Here is a 14,433-nt window from a genome sequence, read left to right as displayed (position 1 = left end):
TATCACTGGGGCTAATTAAGCTCATGGGATTTAGAGTCAGACAGATGTGTTTCCTTCAAAGTTTCAACAGTTAACTTTCTGACCTTGGCAAGTTATTCAGCTTCCTCATTTGAAAACTAGAGGGCATAATGGTACCTACCACCGAGAGTTGCTATTAGGAGTAAATGAAAATACGCTTGAAGAACTCAGCATGGGCCTGGCAAGTAGTCAGCGTGCAGTAAATGGTAGCTGTTATTTTAAGAACTTTATTTGTTGAATGATTGACTCTGGCACATAACGCCTGCATTCAACTTGAAACACGGAGCTGTCACAGTCGTTCAGCTGAAGGGGCGGGAACTGTGGCACTCGCCAATTTTTTCTAGAAATAAATCTTTGTGGGAGGATAATGACCGGTCGGAGAGTGTGAGTCTTGAGGGAACAAAGATCAGATCTCCCGGCCCAAGGAGTACGGAAGCGAAGCCTCCCCTGCGCGCGGCAGCCACCGTGCGTAACCTCCCCTGAACCGAGTAGCAGCCGCCTGAGCCCACCCAGCCCTGGGCGAGGCTGCCTCAGAAGCCGGATTTCAGCAGAGTGGGTGCAGGATCTGCTTTAATTCTGCTCATCTTATTCTCGGGGACCACACCCTGCGCGCCGGGAGGAAGGGCTCCAAAACCACAGGGCGGAGGCTTCCGCGCGGCCCCAGACCTGACCATCTATGGTCACAGAACACACCGACCAAACAGGAAGTGGGGTGAGAGCGGAGGGTTCCCTACCTTCCCAGCCCCGCGACTGCCAGCCGGGCTGGGGCTGACCCACCGCGCCCTCACTGACCCCCACGCCCTGCGCCCAGTCTCCGCAAGTCCTCCGACAACAATGTCCAGACTAATTGCCTTCCCACGTCACAAACGGGGAAACCGAGGTATGCACGCCCAGAGACAGGCGGAGCTTGGCCTCGATCCCCACCGAGAGCTGACGGCCGCCCGGATTCCCGCCCTCAGAGAATCCTGGCCCCCAGTCGTTCCAAGAACATTTACGGACTGCAGCTTAAAGGACCCGGCCTCTGCCATTGAGACCAAACTGACAGAGGAACTGGTCACTCTTCTGTTCTTTCCAGAGACGAGCTTAGCCAGGGACTTCTGCCCTTCCTGGGCCCGGGCCTCGGGGGCGATTCCGGGTAGGTAAAGCGGAACGAGGGCGTGGCCTCTCTTGTGAGCCCGCCCTCCCCGCGTCGCTCCCGCCTTGAGGGAGGGGCTCTTTCCCAAGTGCCCTCTGTGAGAGCCGGGCCGCTCTCTCCGGGGCGTGGCGAAGAGGGGCGGAGTCACGAGCGGGGCGGTGAGACTTCCTGCCCAGTCGCGGGCCAGCCTAGCGCTTCAGCCGGCGGCTCATTTCCGGTGGGGGCGCCGCGCCCAGTGAGGGCCCGGAAGTGGGTCGCGCGGAGATTGCTGGGCGGTTCTTGCCGGAAGCGGAGAGCGGCTGATCGCAGTCCGGAGGTGAGGCGGAACTCTGAGGTGAGGGTGTGCAGCTTGGTAGGGTTTGGGGTCCCTTCCGGGGCCCATCGGCCCCTGGTGTTGTTAATGGCCCTTCTGGCCTACGCGCGTGTCGTGAACCCTGCCGAGAGGGCCGGGGCTGAGGCCCTCAGGCCGACCCGGACACTTGGGCGCGGTCTCTTGAGGTGGGGCCGGGGTGAGCAGCTGAGTCCGGGTGCCCCGGGGAGGCCCCTCTGCCCGATTTCGCAGCGCTGCCCATCAGCTTCAGCGGAGGCCTGATTCCTGACGTGCTCTGACTGGAAGGAACCTCCGAGATCGGAGAGTCTTCCCTGTCTCCTGTTGATGCTCCCATTGCACTGATAGGTAAATTGATCCCTAGAGAAGAGGCTAGTCTGAGATATATAGCGAGTGAGGAAAAGAATCGGAATCATGATCCTGGTGCCTTAGATAACCAGCCCCAGTTCTTCCCATGTTGCTCGGAACCTCTCTAACTTGGGATGGTCTTCCGGTCGGTGTTGCCCCGCAGGCTGCTGCAGGTTAAAGGCCAGCGCTGCGTGGAACTTTTTTTTTTTTCTCTCCTCCCAAATTGAGCCGTTTGAAATGCCTAGGGAGTTTTTAAAAGAAAGGCGGGCAAATCCTTGTATTTACAGGCAGATATCCTCCCTTTCCTCCTCGGCTGCTGCTCTTACTTTGAAAAGCCAGGCTAACCTTGAAGGTGTGTACTTCTGGACCTGAAATCAGACGGCTCAGGTTTGGTGTGGCCTCAGTGCTAAGTGTCTGTGGCCATAGGTGCCTTAAACTTCTTTGAGCCTCCTTTTGTTCATCTTTTAAGTGGAGATCTCTGCTGACCCCACAAGATTAAATTCAGCGTAACAAATTGTGTTTATTCTGTGCCAGCATTTTCCCAGATGCGGGGAATGCAGCTTTAAAACAAAACAATGTAGACCCTGCCCGCGTGGAGCTAGCAGTGTTTGCAGGGATGTTTAAGAAGTAATTATAAATGTTGATGAGTGTTAGGAAAGAACAGGGTGCTCTGAAAGTATGTAACAGGGGGTTCAGGAAAAGCCCTTCTGAAGAAGCAGAGTTTTTAAGATGAATTTTGAAGGATAAATAGGAATGCGTTCGAAGAGTGGAATGAGAACATTTGAGACAGGTTAGCATCAGAACTGTGTCAGTTGAAGCTCTTTGTGGGGCTCTCTCTTCAAGTGAAAATCCGGGGGCATATCAGCACATTTATCATTTACCAGACTTTTATTTAATTAATTTATTTATTTGTATTTTTAGTAGAGATGGGGTTTCGCCGTGAAGGCCAGGCTGCTCTCGAACTCCTAACCTCAGGTGATCCCCCCACCTCGGCCTCCCAAAGTGCTGGGATTACGGGCATGATCCACCGTGCCCGGCCCCACCAGACGTTTATTAAGACCTTAATATGTATGAGGCACATTTTAATGAGATAGCCTTTGTGGCAAAGAATACAGTTCTTCTGGAGTTTACAGTGGGAGAGGAAATAGACAAGTAAATGAGGGATGGCTTACAGTGTCATAGTGCATAGCACAGGGCTACAAGAGCACAGTGGAGAAATACCTGAGCCAGGTGCCCAGGCTTCCAGGAGGAAATGGGAGGCTAACTCTTGAAATATTTATTTAGCTACATAGGGAATCCGGAAAAGGGATTTCCAGGCAGAGACTACTACAGGTGCAAGGACCTGGAGAGCCGGACAGCTGAAAGACCATGACGAGTTCAGTGTGACTGGAATTCTAGTAATGGCTGGGGAAGTGGAGGAAGTGAGATGTGGTCAGGTCAGTCATATGTGGAGGACATTGTAAGTCATGCTAAGGAATTTGGATTTTTACCCTGAAAGCTATGGAGATGCTTTGAAGGGTTTTATGCAGGAAAATGATGTCGTCAGATTTATATTTCAAAAAGTTCATTCTGTCAAGTAGGAGGGGACCAGCCCTGTGGGGAAGTAAAACAGTGTTTGGAAGCTCTTGCTGTAGACATGGCCTGAACTAAGACAGTGGAAATGGGAATGGAGAGGAGGCATCAGATGTGAGCAATATTAAGAAGATAGAATCCATAGAATTGGAGGCTGATTATGGGAATGAAGAGGTAAGAATAGCGCGATTGCCTGGCTTTCTGGCTTAGGGAACTGAATGGGTAGTACCATTCAGAGAGTATGAGAGGTAAATTAGGGAAGTGACATGGGAAAAAATGCATTTTGAATGTTTTTAGTTTGAGGTGTTTGTAGCACATCCAGGCAAAGATGTCTAATAAGGTGGGTCAGCTAAAGGAAAGAGCAAGAGTAAAGATACGGAGGCAGGAGAGGGCCTAAAGTGTTCAGTGATACTGGGGCCTGGAGTTTTGCAGAAGACCAGACTGCAAAAAAGGTTAGATGTCGGCCAAGTTGTGAAGGGCTTTTTGTTTGTTTGTTTGTTTTGAGACGGAGTCTTGCTCTGTTGCCCAGGCTGGTGTGCGGTGGCACAATCTCGGGTCACTGAAACCTCCACCTCCCAGGTTCAAGCAATTCTCCTGCCTCAGCCTCCTGAGAAACTGGGATTACGGGCTAATTTTTGTATTTTTAGTAGAGACGGGATTTTACCATGCTGGCCAGGCTGGTATCGAACTCCTGACCTCGTGATCCGCCTGCCTCGCCCTCCCAAAGTGTTGTGATTACAGGTGTGAGCCTCCGCACCCGGCGTGAAGGGCTTTTAATGCCTTGTTGAATTTGTTTGGATTTGATTTTGTGGGTGGCAGTTTGCTAATTGATTTGCCCAGGTCCAGCATAAAGAAATTTCTGGGCTGGGCACAGTGACTCACGCCTGTAATCCTGACACTTTGGGAGGCTGAGGTGGGCAAATCACTTGAGATCAGGAGTTCAAGACCATCCTAGCCAACATGGTGAAACACCATCACTACTAAAAATACAAAAATTAGCTGGACGTGGTTGCGTATGCCTGTAGTCCCAGCTACTTGGGAGGCTGAGGCAGGAGACTCGCTTGAACCTGGGAGGCGGAGGTTGCAGTGAGCTGAGATTGCACTGCTGCACTCCAGCCTGGGTGATAGTGAGACTCTGTCTCAAAAAAAAAAGAAAAGAAAAAAGAAATTTCTCGCTTTTTCCAGAAATACTTCCTCAATTGGGTAGGCATAATTGATATCTCAGAGAAGTTTAAATAAAATGGTAGCAGCAAAAGTACTTTGTAGAATACAGCCTGATGTGCAAACCAAAAGTGGTGATATTGTTAAGATTCAGTGAGTATATTTTTGCTTTGGAGTTTAGCTATTGAGTCTGTAAAATGTTTTGTTTCCAACCTAGGGATGATCTTTTATTCTCACCCTTTTTCCTGGTTGCAGTTATTTTTTTAGCTTTTAAAAAGTGACTTTCTTGAGGCTGAGTTAGAGACTAGCCTGGTCAACATAGTGAGACCCCTGTCTCTACCAGAAAAAAAAAAGGTGACTTCCTCCTTTCAGTTTTTTGTGAAGCATTGTGAATCAAATTTTTTTTTACTTAAGCAAATGCAATGTGTCACTGGAAGCTGAACCTCTGGTTTGAAATTTAATGCTGAGATTTGAAATCTGAGAGTTCTCGAGCGGTATCTTACCCAATTTTAGTGATTATTACTTTGAAATGTTGACATCAGTTTCTTTCTTTATTTGTGCTAACCTGGCTTTCATGACCTATACTTCAGTTTCTCTATGACAACCAGACAAATCTTTTTAAAGTTCTCTAAGAAGAAGCATTTTTCATCTTGTTAGTCTTCACTGACTTCATATTTACAAAGAATAAATTCTGAACTCTTTTTTCCATCTTACAGAATTCTCTACAGTTTAGACCCTTATCTTAATTTTTATTAGATGATACAGGTTGACTTTCTAATTTAGAAAGTCGTGAACTAGCATTTTACTTAACCTTTTGCACCTCCCTATGCTCCTTATTAAATTAGAACAGGGTTTCTCAACGTTGGCACAATTGACATTTTGGGCCATATAATTCTTTTTTTTTTTTTTTTTTTTTGAGACAGAGTCTCTATCTGTCACCCAGGCTGGAGTGCAGTGGCGCAATCTCGGCTCACTGCAAGCTCAGCCTCCCGGGTTCACGCCATTCTCCTGCTTCAGCCTCCCGAGTAGCTGGGACTACAGGCGCCCGCCACCAGGCCCAGCTAATTTTTTGTATTTTTAGTAGAGACAGGGTTTCACTGTGGTCTTGATCTCCTGACCTCGTGATCTGCTCGCCTCGGCCTCCCAAGGTGCTGGGATTACAGGTGTGAGCCACCGCGCCTGGCCATATAATTCTTTAATATGGAGTTGTCCTGTGCACTGTGGGATGTTAAGCAGCATCTGTCTCTACCCAGTAGATGCCAATAAGACTTCCTCAGTTGTGACAACCAAAAATGTCTTCAGACATTGCCGTATGTCTCCTGGAGGGCAAAATTGCCCCTGGTTGAGAATTGCTGCGTTAGAAAGTATCGTAGCTATGATTGTACAATGTCCCCAACTAAATTCTGTGAGGGCAGGCCCCATAGCCATACTTAGCACAGTCGATGGTACATGATAAGCACTCAGTATCCTACAATGAATGAATCATTTGTTTCTGTTGAAGCTTCAAGAAATTACTGTTCCTTCAAGGAATTTCTGGGTGGGCAGGTTGGAGTACAATGGTGCAATCATGGCTGATTGCAACCTCCAACTTCTGGGCTCAAGTAATCTTCTCGCTTCAGCCTCCTGAGTAGCTGGGACTACAGTTCTTTTTCTTTCTTTTGTTTTTTGTTTTTTGTTTTTTTGAGATGGAGTTTTGCTCTGTCGCCCAGGCTGGAGTGCAGTGGCGTGATCTTGGCTCACTGCAACCTCCCCCTCCCGGGTTCAAGCAGTTCTCCTGCCTCAGCCTCCTGAGTAGCTGGGACTAGAGGCACACACCACCACACTCAGCTAATTTTTGTATTTTTAGTAGGGACAGGGTTTTGCCATGTTGGCCAAGCTGGTCTCGAACTCCTCAAGGGAACCACCCACCTCAGCCTCTCAAAGTGCTGGGATTACAGGCATGAGCCACCACGCGCTCGGCCAAATGTTTGATTTTTTTCAGAGACAGGGTCTTGCTATGTTGCCTGGGCTGGTCTTAAACCCCTGGCCTCAGGTGATTCTCTGGCCTCAGTCTCCTGAGTCACTGGGATTACAGGCATGAGCCACCACACCTGGCAGATGTGATCTTAAGAGAAGTGCCATTGGTTTGAGTACTAGAAGCAAGCTTCTTGTTGATGGTGTAAGTCAGCAGATTTCCCTCTCTATTGAAAATTATGTGAATTCCTGTTTTGTTCGTGTTCCTTGTATTTAGAGTGCTTGGTTTTAGTGGACAGGGACTATCATTTATTTTAAAGTTGCATATAGGCTGGGCGTGGTGATTCACGCCTGTAATCCCAGCATTTTGGGAGGCCAAGGCGGGTGGATCACCTGAGGTCAGGAGTTCGAGACCAGCCTGGCCAACATGGTAAAACCCCGTCCCTACTAAAATTACAAAAATTTGCTGGGTGTGGTGGCATGTACCTGTAATCCCAACTACTAGGGAGGCTGAGGCAGGAGAATCACCTGAACCCGGGGAGTTGGAGGTTGCAGTGAGCTAAGATCGTGCCACTGCATGATCTGCGCCAGCCTGGGTGACAGAGCAAGACTCCGTCTCAAAAAAACAAAACAAAACCAAAAAAACAAACACTAAAGTTGCATATAGTTTATGGAGTTATTCACATTTATTTTAGTTGATAAAATTATACAGTCATGTGTTGCTTAATGACAGGTACATTCTGAGAAATTTGTCATTAGGTGATTTCATCATTGTGGGAACATCATAGAGTGTACTTGCACAAATTTAGATGATACTGCACATGGTGTAACTTATTGCTCCTGGGCTACAAACCTGTATAGTATGTTACTGTATCTAATACTGTAGGCAGTTTGTAACACAGTGTAAGTATTTGTTTATTTAAACTTTTTTTTTTTTTTTTTGAGACGGAGTCTCACTCTGTCGCCCAGGCTGGAGTGCAGTGGCATGATCTTGGCTCACTGCAACCCCCGCCTCCTGGGTTCAAGCAATTCTTCTGCCTCAGCCTCCTGAGTAGCTGGTACTACAGGTGCGCACCACCACGCCCAGCTAATTTTTGTATTTTTAGTAGAGATGGGGTTTAACTATATTGGCCAGGCTGGTCTCAAACTCCTGACCTTGTGTTCTGCTAGCCTCGGCCTCCCAAAGTGCTGGGATTACAGGCATGAGCCACCACGCCCGGCCACATTTTTAAAGTACAGTAAAAATAGGGTATTATAATCTTATGGGACCACTGTTGATTTTGTGGTCCATCATTGACCAAAATGTCATTATGTAATGCATGACTGTAGTTTCATAATTTTAAATTAATGCAGCTACAGCATTCACCATGAAATTATTTCTTGATGTACTATATGTTAACCTGATAAAAACAAAGTTCTAAAAATATGCCTCAGCTACAGTGCTGCTTTGTTTGCCTTGTATTACCAGACCTTTTGTGCCAAACTTTTCCATTTGGCTGGAAAATAGTTGAAATGTTTAATGGAAGGAGCAGACTTGCTTTGTTTTGTTTTGTTTTTTCCTCCAGAGGGCATTGAAATTCCTATACTTTAGTTAATTATAGACTTACAGTCTTTCCATATTTCTACTTGTAGATGAATCATGGCTAAGGACAAACGTCATCCTTGAATCCATCTTTATATATTAGAGTGGGAAATGCTGTTTTATTAAAGCAACTATTCAGGCTGAAATCAGCCAATGCAGTTTTCCCTTACACGCTATAAAACATGTAGAAGTAGAAAGGGACTGCCGAGTGCTCTGTGCAATTAGTCTTCATAATACTCTTTGAACGTAGGAGAGAAGAGAACCCATGACCACACAAAGTTACCTGTTTGCTCCAGACATTGAAACAGCTAGTTCCCAAGTCTAATTTCACTTTATACACTAACTTTACTCACTCCTGGAGTTTCAGGTAGAGGACATGTGTAAGGAGGGAACAGGAGACAGGTGTTGATGTTGGGTTGGATTCCTTCCCTCCATAGAAGATAGGCCTTTCTTTTAAAATCTAAACCTCGGGTGGCAGTGACTCAGGCACTAAATGTCATTGGTTTAATCAGTGAAACCAAATGCTTAGAGAAGAACAGTGGCTCCTGATTTGGGTTAGATTTAGATGGCATCTTTTTTTTTTTTTTTTTTTTTGAGATGGTGTCTTGCTCTGTCTTGGCTCACCGTAACCTCCACCTCCCGGGTTCAAGCAGTTCTCGTGCCTCAGCCTCCTGAGTAGCTGGGATTACAGGCATGAGCCATTGCACCCGCCCACCATCACGCCTGGCTAATTTTTTTATTTTTGTATTTTTAGTAGAGATGGGGTTTTGCCATGTTGGCCAGGCTGGTCTCGAACTCCTGACCTCAGGTGATCTGCCCTTCTCAGCCTCCCAAAGCGCTGGGATTACAGGCATGAGCCATTGCACCTGGCCTAAATGGCATCTTTACTGGGGCAAAGTGGTGCCTGTTATTTGGTTTCTGTGTTAAACAAGCCAACTTGTATCTTCTGGTAGCATGTGTAGGTTTTACTTTGTGACATGTTAAAACCTCGTGATAAGAATTCATTAGAAGTAGAACTAACTACTACATAGTTTAGTGGTAATTTAGAAGGGATAGTCAAGTAGAGATTTTTATTATTATAAAATATTATATGTTAAAAGAAAGTTTGGAAAACAGGTAGAAATTGTCAAAAACCCATCACCCAAATGTGACAAATATTGTAAATTTTGCGTTCAAGTTTTTTTCCACACTGCATTTAGCTATTCCCCTATAATTAGAAGTCCAAGATAGATATAGATAGATCAATAGATCTAACATTGCAGCAAACATCTCCATGCTTATCACTTTTCTCACATTATGATTTACTTTCTTAGGATAAAACCTTAGGTACAGGATTACAAAATTAAGAGAAGCATTTTGAAGCAAATCAATTGGGCTACCATAGTAGACAGGCTGATTTGTATGGGTGCTTTATTTTCAATTTTACCTAAGGATGATGACTTAGAAAAACAACTGTGGGACAAAGTAGAAAACATTTCAAGCATAGCAACTTCCTACTCAAGTAGAAATTCATGCTACTGTCTTAATTGCCTGGTGGGATGCAATAAGAACTGCACGCATAACCTGGTTCCATTTACTTCTGAATGACTTCCTTGAATAGGCAGAAGGAATTGGGTTAAGTTGTTAGAAGTATAAGAGTGTGAAGCAGCTTTGGCAGGAATCACTAGCCATTTCTGATTTTTTTTTTTTTTTTTTTTTTTGAGACAGAGTGTCTCTCTGTCGCCCAGGCTGGAGTGCAGTGGCACGATCTCGGCTCACTGCAAACCTCCACCTCCTGGATTCAAGAGATTCTTGTGCCTCAGTTCTGGCAGAAGGTGGTGTTTTTACAAGATGATTTCTAGGATTACAGGCATGCACCACCATGCCTGGCTAATTTTTGTATTTTTAGTAGAGACGAGGTTTCGCCATTTTAGCCAGGCTGGTCTCGAACTCTTGACCTCAGGTTATCCACCCGCCTCAGCCTCCCAAAGTGCTGAGATTACAGGCCTGAGCCACTGCGCCAGGCCTGGTTTTTTGGTTTCAAACCACAATAGACATTGCTGGAGAATCAAGCTCATAGTTTCTTTTTACTCTGCATGATATCCCTCCAAAAGCTTGTCTATTCTCATGACTTCATGACAGTTCTTTGCCAATGATTTGCAAACATTATCTCCAGTCTTGATTCTTTCCCAGGCTTTATTTCTAAATACTCACTAGTCATTTCCACTTAGAAGCTTTGTCTTCTTTTCAAACTCAGCATATCCAAAACTGACCTCATCTTGTTGCCCTAACTAGAACATGCCACAACCCATTTCTGCCTATAATGTCATTATTCTCTTAAGGCCCCCATATTTGCAAATCAGGAGTCATCTTTGCCTCCCTTCTCTGAATGCTGCTGTGCTCACAGTCAGTACCATACAGTTAGTACTTGTTCTCAGTTTAATGCACACTTGTTTCATATGACCTCCTAGGGCAGAACCAAGATTCGTGGGTGGAAGTTGCAGGGGGGCAGATTTGCCTCCATATAAGGAAGAACTTTTTAATACTTTGAGCTGTCTGAATGGAATGGACTGCCTCCAGAAGTCTCGGGTTCTCCATCACCGAAGGTGTTTGAGCAGAGGCTGCCTGACTAATTGCTAATTGAAAGGACTGTTCTGGCATAAGATGGTGTTTTTACAAGATGATTTCTAGAATCCCTCTAATCCTGAGAGCCAGTGAGTCGATAGAAGGTAGCTTTGTCTCTCCTGCTAGACTCCCTTAGGACAGGGAGACTATTTTACCTTTCTTTTATATTCTGTACAGCACTTAATTCAGGTGCTGGTCTCTTAATTGCCTAAAGATGATTATTTACAGGTTAATTGATTCTTTTCATTTTGTTCCAATATTTGGTTAAACACCAAATATTGTGGATTTTTTTCCTTTGAAATATCTTCTGTAGTCTGGGCACGGTGGCTCATGCCTGTAATCCCAGCACTTGGCTCACCGCAATTACAGGCATGAGCCACCGTGCCCAGACTACAGAAGATATTTCAAAGGAAATATCTTGGGGAGACTAAGGCAGGTGGATCACCTGAGATCAGGAGTTCGAGACCAGCCAGGCCAACATGGCGAAACCTTGTCTCTACTAAAAATAGAAAAATTCGCCGGGCGTGGTGGTGCATGCCTGTAGTTCCAGCTACTCGGGAGGCTGAGGCAGGAGAATCGCTTGAACCTGGAAGGTGGAGGTTGCAGTGAGCTGAGATCTTGCCATCACACTCCAGCCTGGGCAACAGAGTGAGACTCCATCTCAAAAAATAACAGTAATAATAAATAAATACAAATATCTTTTGTAGTAGCATTATTTTAGATGAATAACAGCTTTTAACCTAACTTTCTAGACCCTAATATCATCACTTGTCTCCACATCCCATTCTGTTTATCAGACAGTACTTGTAAGCTCTTTGCTTTCATCATATTATTCTTTCACTCAAAACCCTTGAATGGCTTCACATTGATCACAACGTCAAATTTAAATTTTCCCTGGCTTTCAGTGCCCTCCATCATCTGGCCCAGCTTGCTCATGCATCCTTGTTCCCTATAATACTCCATGTTCCATGCAGGCTAACCCACTCACATTTTCTGTACATAGCCTGCTTGGTCTCCTTTTTTGCTTTTGACTTGCTCTGGAATGGCTTCCCTTTTTTCTGTTGCCTCTTCAAGATGCCTCACTTCCCTCCTGAAACCAAACTTCACTTCCCTCCTGAAACCAAACTACTGCCAGTCCTCATTGATTTCCTCTGAACTCTCAGAGCATGTAGTAATTTATGTAATTCAGAACCATAGCAACAACATTCTGTGAAGAAAAATCTGCAAGAATAGGCTGATAATTTAACTTTCCCTAATCCAACTGGATATTCCCATAATAAAACTTTTAAAAATATAGGCTGGCTGTCATGGTTCACATCTGTAATCCCAGCATTTTGGGAGGCTGAGGCAAGAGGACTGTTTGAGCCCAGGAGTTTGGGACTAGCCTGAGCAACATAGTGAGACTCTGTCTCTATCACACACATACACACACACACAAAAGCCAGGCATGGTGGCATGTAGTTATAGTCCCAGTAGTCCCAGCTACTCAGGAGGCTGAAGCCAGGAGGTCAAGGCTGCAGTGAGCTGTGAACACACCATTGCCCTCCAGCCTGGTCAATAGAGCCAGACCCTGTTTTGTGTTTGTTTGGGGTTTTTTTGTTTTTTTTGTTTGTTTGTTTTTTGAGATGGAGTCTCACTCTGTCGCCCAGGCTGGAGTGCAGTGGCGCGATCTTGGCTCACCGCAAGCTCCGCCTCCCGGGTTCATGCCATTCTCCTGCCTCAGCCTCCTGAGTAGCTGGGACTATAGGCGCCTGCCACCATGCCTGGCTAATTTTTTTTTTTATTAGAGACGGGGTTTCACAGTGTTAGCTAGGATGGTCTCGATCTCCTGACCTTGTGATCCGCCTGCCTTGGCCTCCCACAGTGCTGGGATTACAGGCGTGAGCCACCGCGCCCAGCCTGTTTTTTTTTTGTTTTGTTTTGTTTTTTAAATAAAAGCCGAAAAACTTTAACAAATATAATCTACAGTATTTATTCCATTCACATTTTATTTTGTTGTCCTAACCAATATGAGTGCTTCTGGAGGGGAGGGACCATGTGTCTTCTATTTCTTCAGTAGGCCCACAATGCTAAGCACTTTGAATTTATTAGCATCTTCTGTGTGCCTAGTTTTTCTAGGTGCTGGGAGATAGAGTCAGTGCAGGAGGTAGAATGGATAAATTCCCATCCTTCTTGAGCCTATATTCTAGTACGTAATATGTAGTGCTAACATTTTACATTTGAATTGCATTTTAAGGCTTCTGAAGTGATTACTCGTATCTATGAAATCACCTCCTTTGATCCTTATATCTGTGTATGCTAGATGAGGATTATAATCCATTATGTGACTGTGTAAAGTTGCACAGTTAGTATGTACAGCTTGGGACTCAGGCCTCAGTCTTCTAATTTTATTTGGACTTGTGTAATTTTGACCACCTGTGTTTCTGAAGCTTTTATGATGAATGCTTAAGTAGTTGGGAATCCGGACATTAATTTATGGAGGTTTACGTATAGTTCTTGGTTATTGACAATTAGAAATGGCAAGTAACAAGATTAGGCAGACATACAGTTCTCTGCTCTGATACTTCTGTGTTTGGGAGAAGCCTTATTTATTTATTTATTTAAATAAAAGAGATGAGATTTTGCTATGTTGCCCAGGCTGGTCTTGAACTTCTGGCCTTAAGCCATCCTCCTGCCTTGGCCTCCCAAAGTGCTGGGATTATAGGTGTGAGCTATCATGCCTGGCCTGAGAAGCCTTATTTTAAACATTTGCTTTCCAAATATGTCTCATCTATCCTGAATGTGATTGAAAAAAAGTTGGCCTCCATGGAGAAAATTGAAAGCAGAAAAATGGAAGATGCTGGCCAGGTGCGGTGGCTCACGCCTGTAATCCCAGCACTTGGGAGGCCGAGGCAGGCGGATCACCAGGTCAGGAGATTGAGACCATCCTGGCTAACACGGTGAAACCCCGTCTCTAATAAAAATACAAAAAATTGGCCAGGCATGGTGGCTCACGCCTGTAATCCCAGCACTTTGGGAGGCCAAGGCGGGCGGATCACCAGGTCAGGAGATCGAGACCATCCTGGCCAACATGGTGAAACCCCGTCTCTACTAAAAATACAAAAAATTAGCCGGGCGTGGTGGCAGGTGCCTGTAGTCCCAGCTACTCGGGAAGCTGAGGCAGGAGAATTGCTTGAACCCGGGAGGTGGAGGTTGCAGTGATCTGAGATCGTGCCACTGTACGGCCAGCCTGGGTGACAGAGGGAGACTCCATCTCAAAAAAAAGAAAAATGGAAGATGATAATAATGTAACTAAAGACACCATAAAGAGACCTTGAGCCCATAGTGCTGTGCAAACAAGTTGGGGCTGGATACTATGATTAACCATATAGTCACTTAATTTGTTAAAAGCCATTGTGGAGTAGCAAGAAGAGCTGCAGAGTAGGATTCAGAATATTTGTACTCTAGGCCTAGGTTCTTTACTCACTAGTTGTTTGACTTCTGGCAAGTTTTTTTGAGACGGAGTTTTGCTCTTGTTGCCCAGGCTGGAGTGTAATGGCGTGAACTCGGCTCACTGCAATCTCCGCCTCCCAGGTTCAAGCAATTCTTCTGCCTTAGCTTCCCAAGTAGCTGGGATTACAGGCATGCACCGCTACTCCAGGCTAATTTTGTATTTTTAGTAGAGACGGGGTTTCTCCATGTTGGTCAGGCTGGTCTCGAACTCCCGACCTCAGGTGACCCACTCACCTCAGC

General features: G+C 45.5%; 1 protein-coding gene across 16 annotated transcripts in view; it reads left to right on the top strand.

The window, feature by feature from the left end:
* Positions 1–550: 550 nt before the first annotated feature.
* CAP1 (cyclase associated actin cytoskeleton regulatory protein 1) overlaps positions 551–14,433 on the top strand; it is a 32,865-nt gene continuing 18,982 nt past the window's right edge. Inside the window, exon 1 of one of the 16 annotated variants that reach the window (XM_063804496.1) lies at positions 551–1,829. The gene's annotated coding sequence lies outside the window, so the exon portion shown is untranslated. The remainder of the gene's footprint in view (positions 1,830–14,433) is intronic. The other 15 variants (XM_009454677.5, XM_063804323.1, XM_063804354.1 and 12 more) reach the window with 15 other exon arrangements.

Source organism: Pan troglodytes, chromosome 1 (genome assembly GCF_028858775.2).
Source record: "Pan troglodytes isolate AG18354 chromosome 1, NHGRI_mPanTro3-v2.0_pri, whole genome shotgun sequence".
Lineage (NCBI taxonomy): Eukaryota > Metazoa > Chordata > Mammalia > Primates > Hominidae > Pan > Pan troglodytes.
This window is presented reverse-complemented; position numbering and strand designations above follow the sequence as displayed.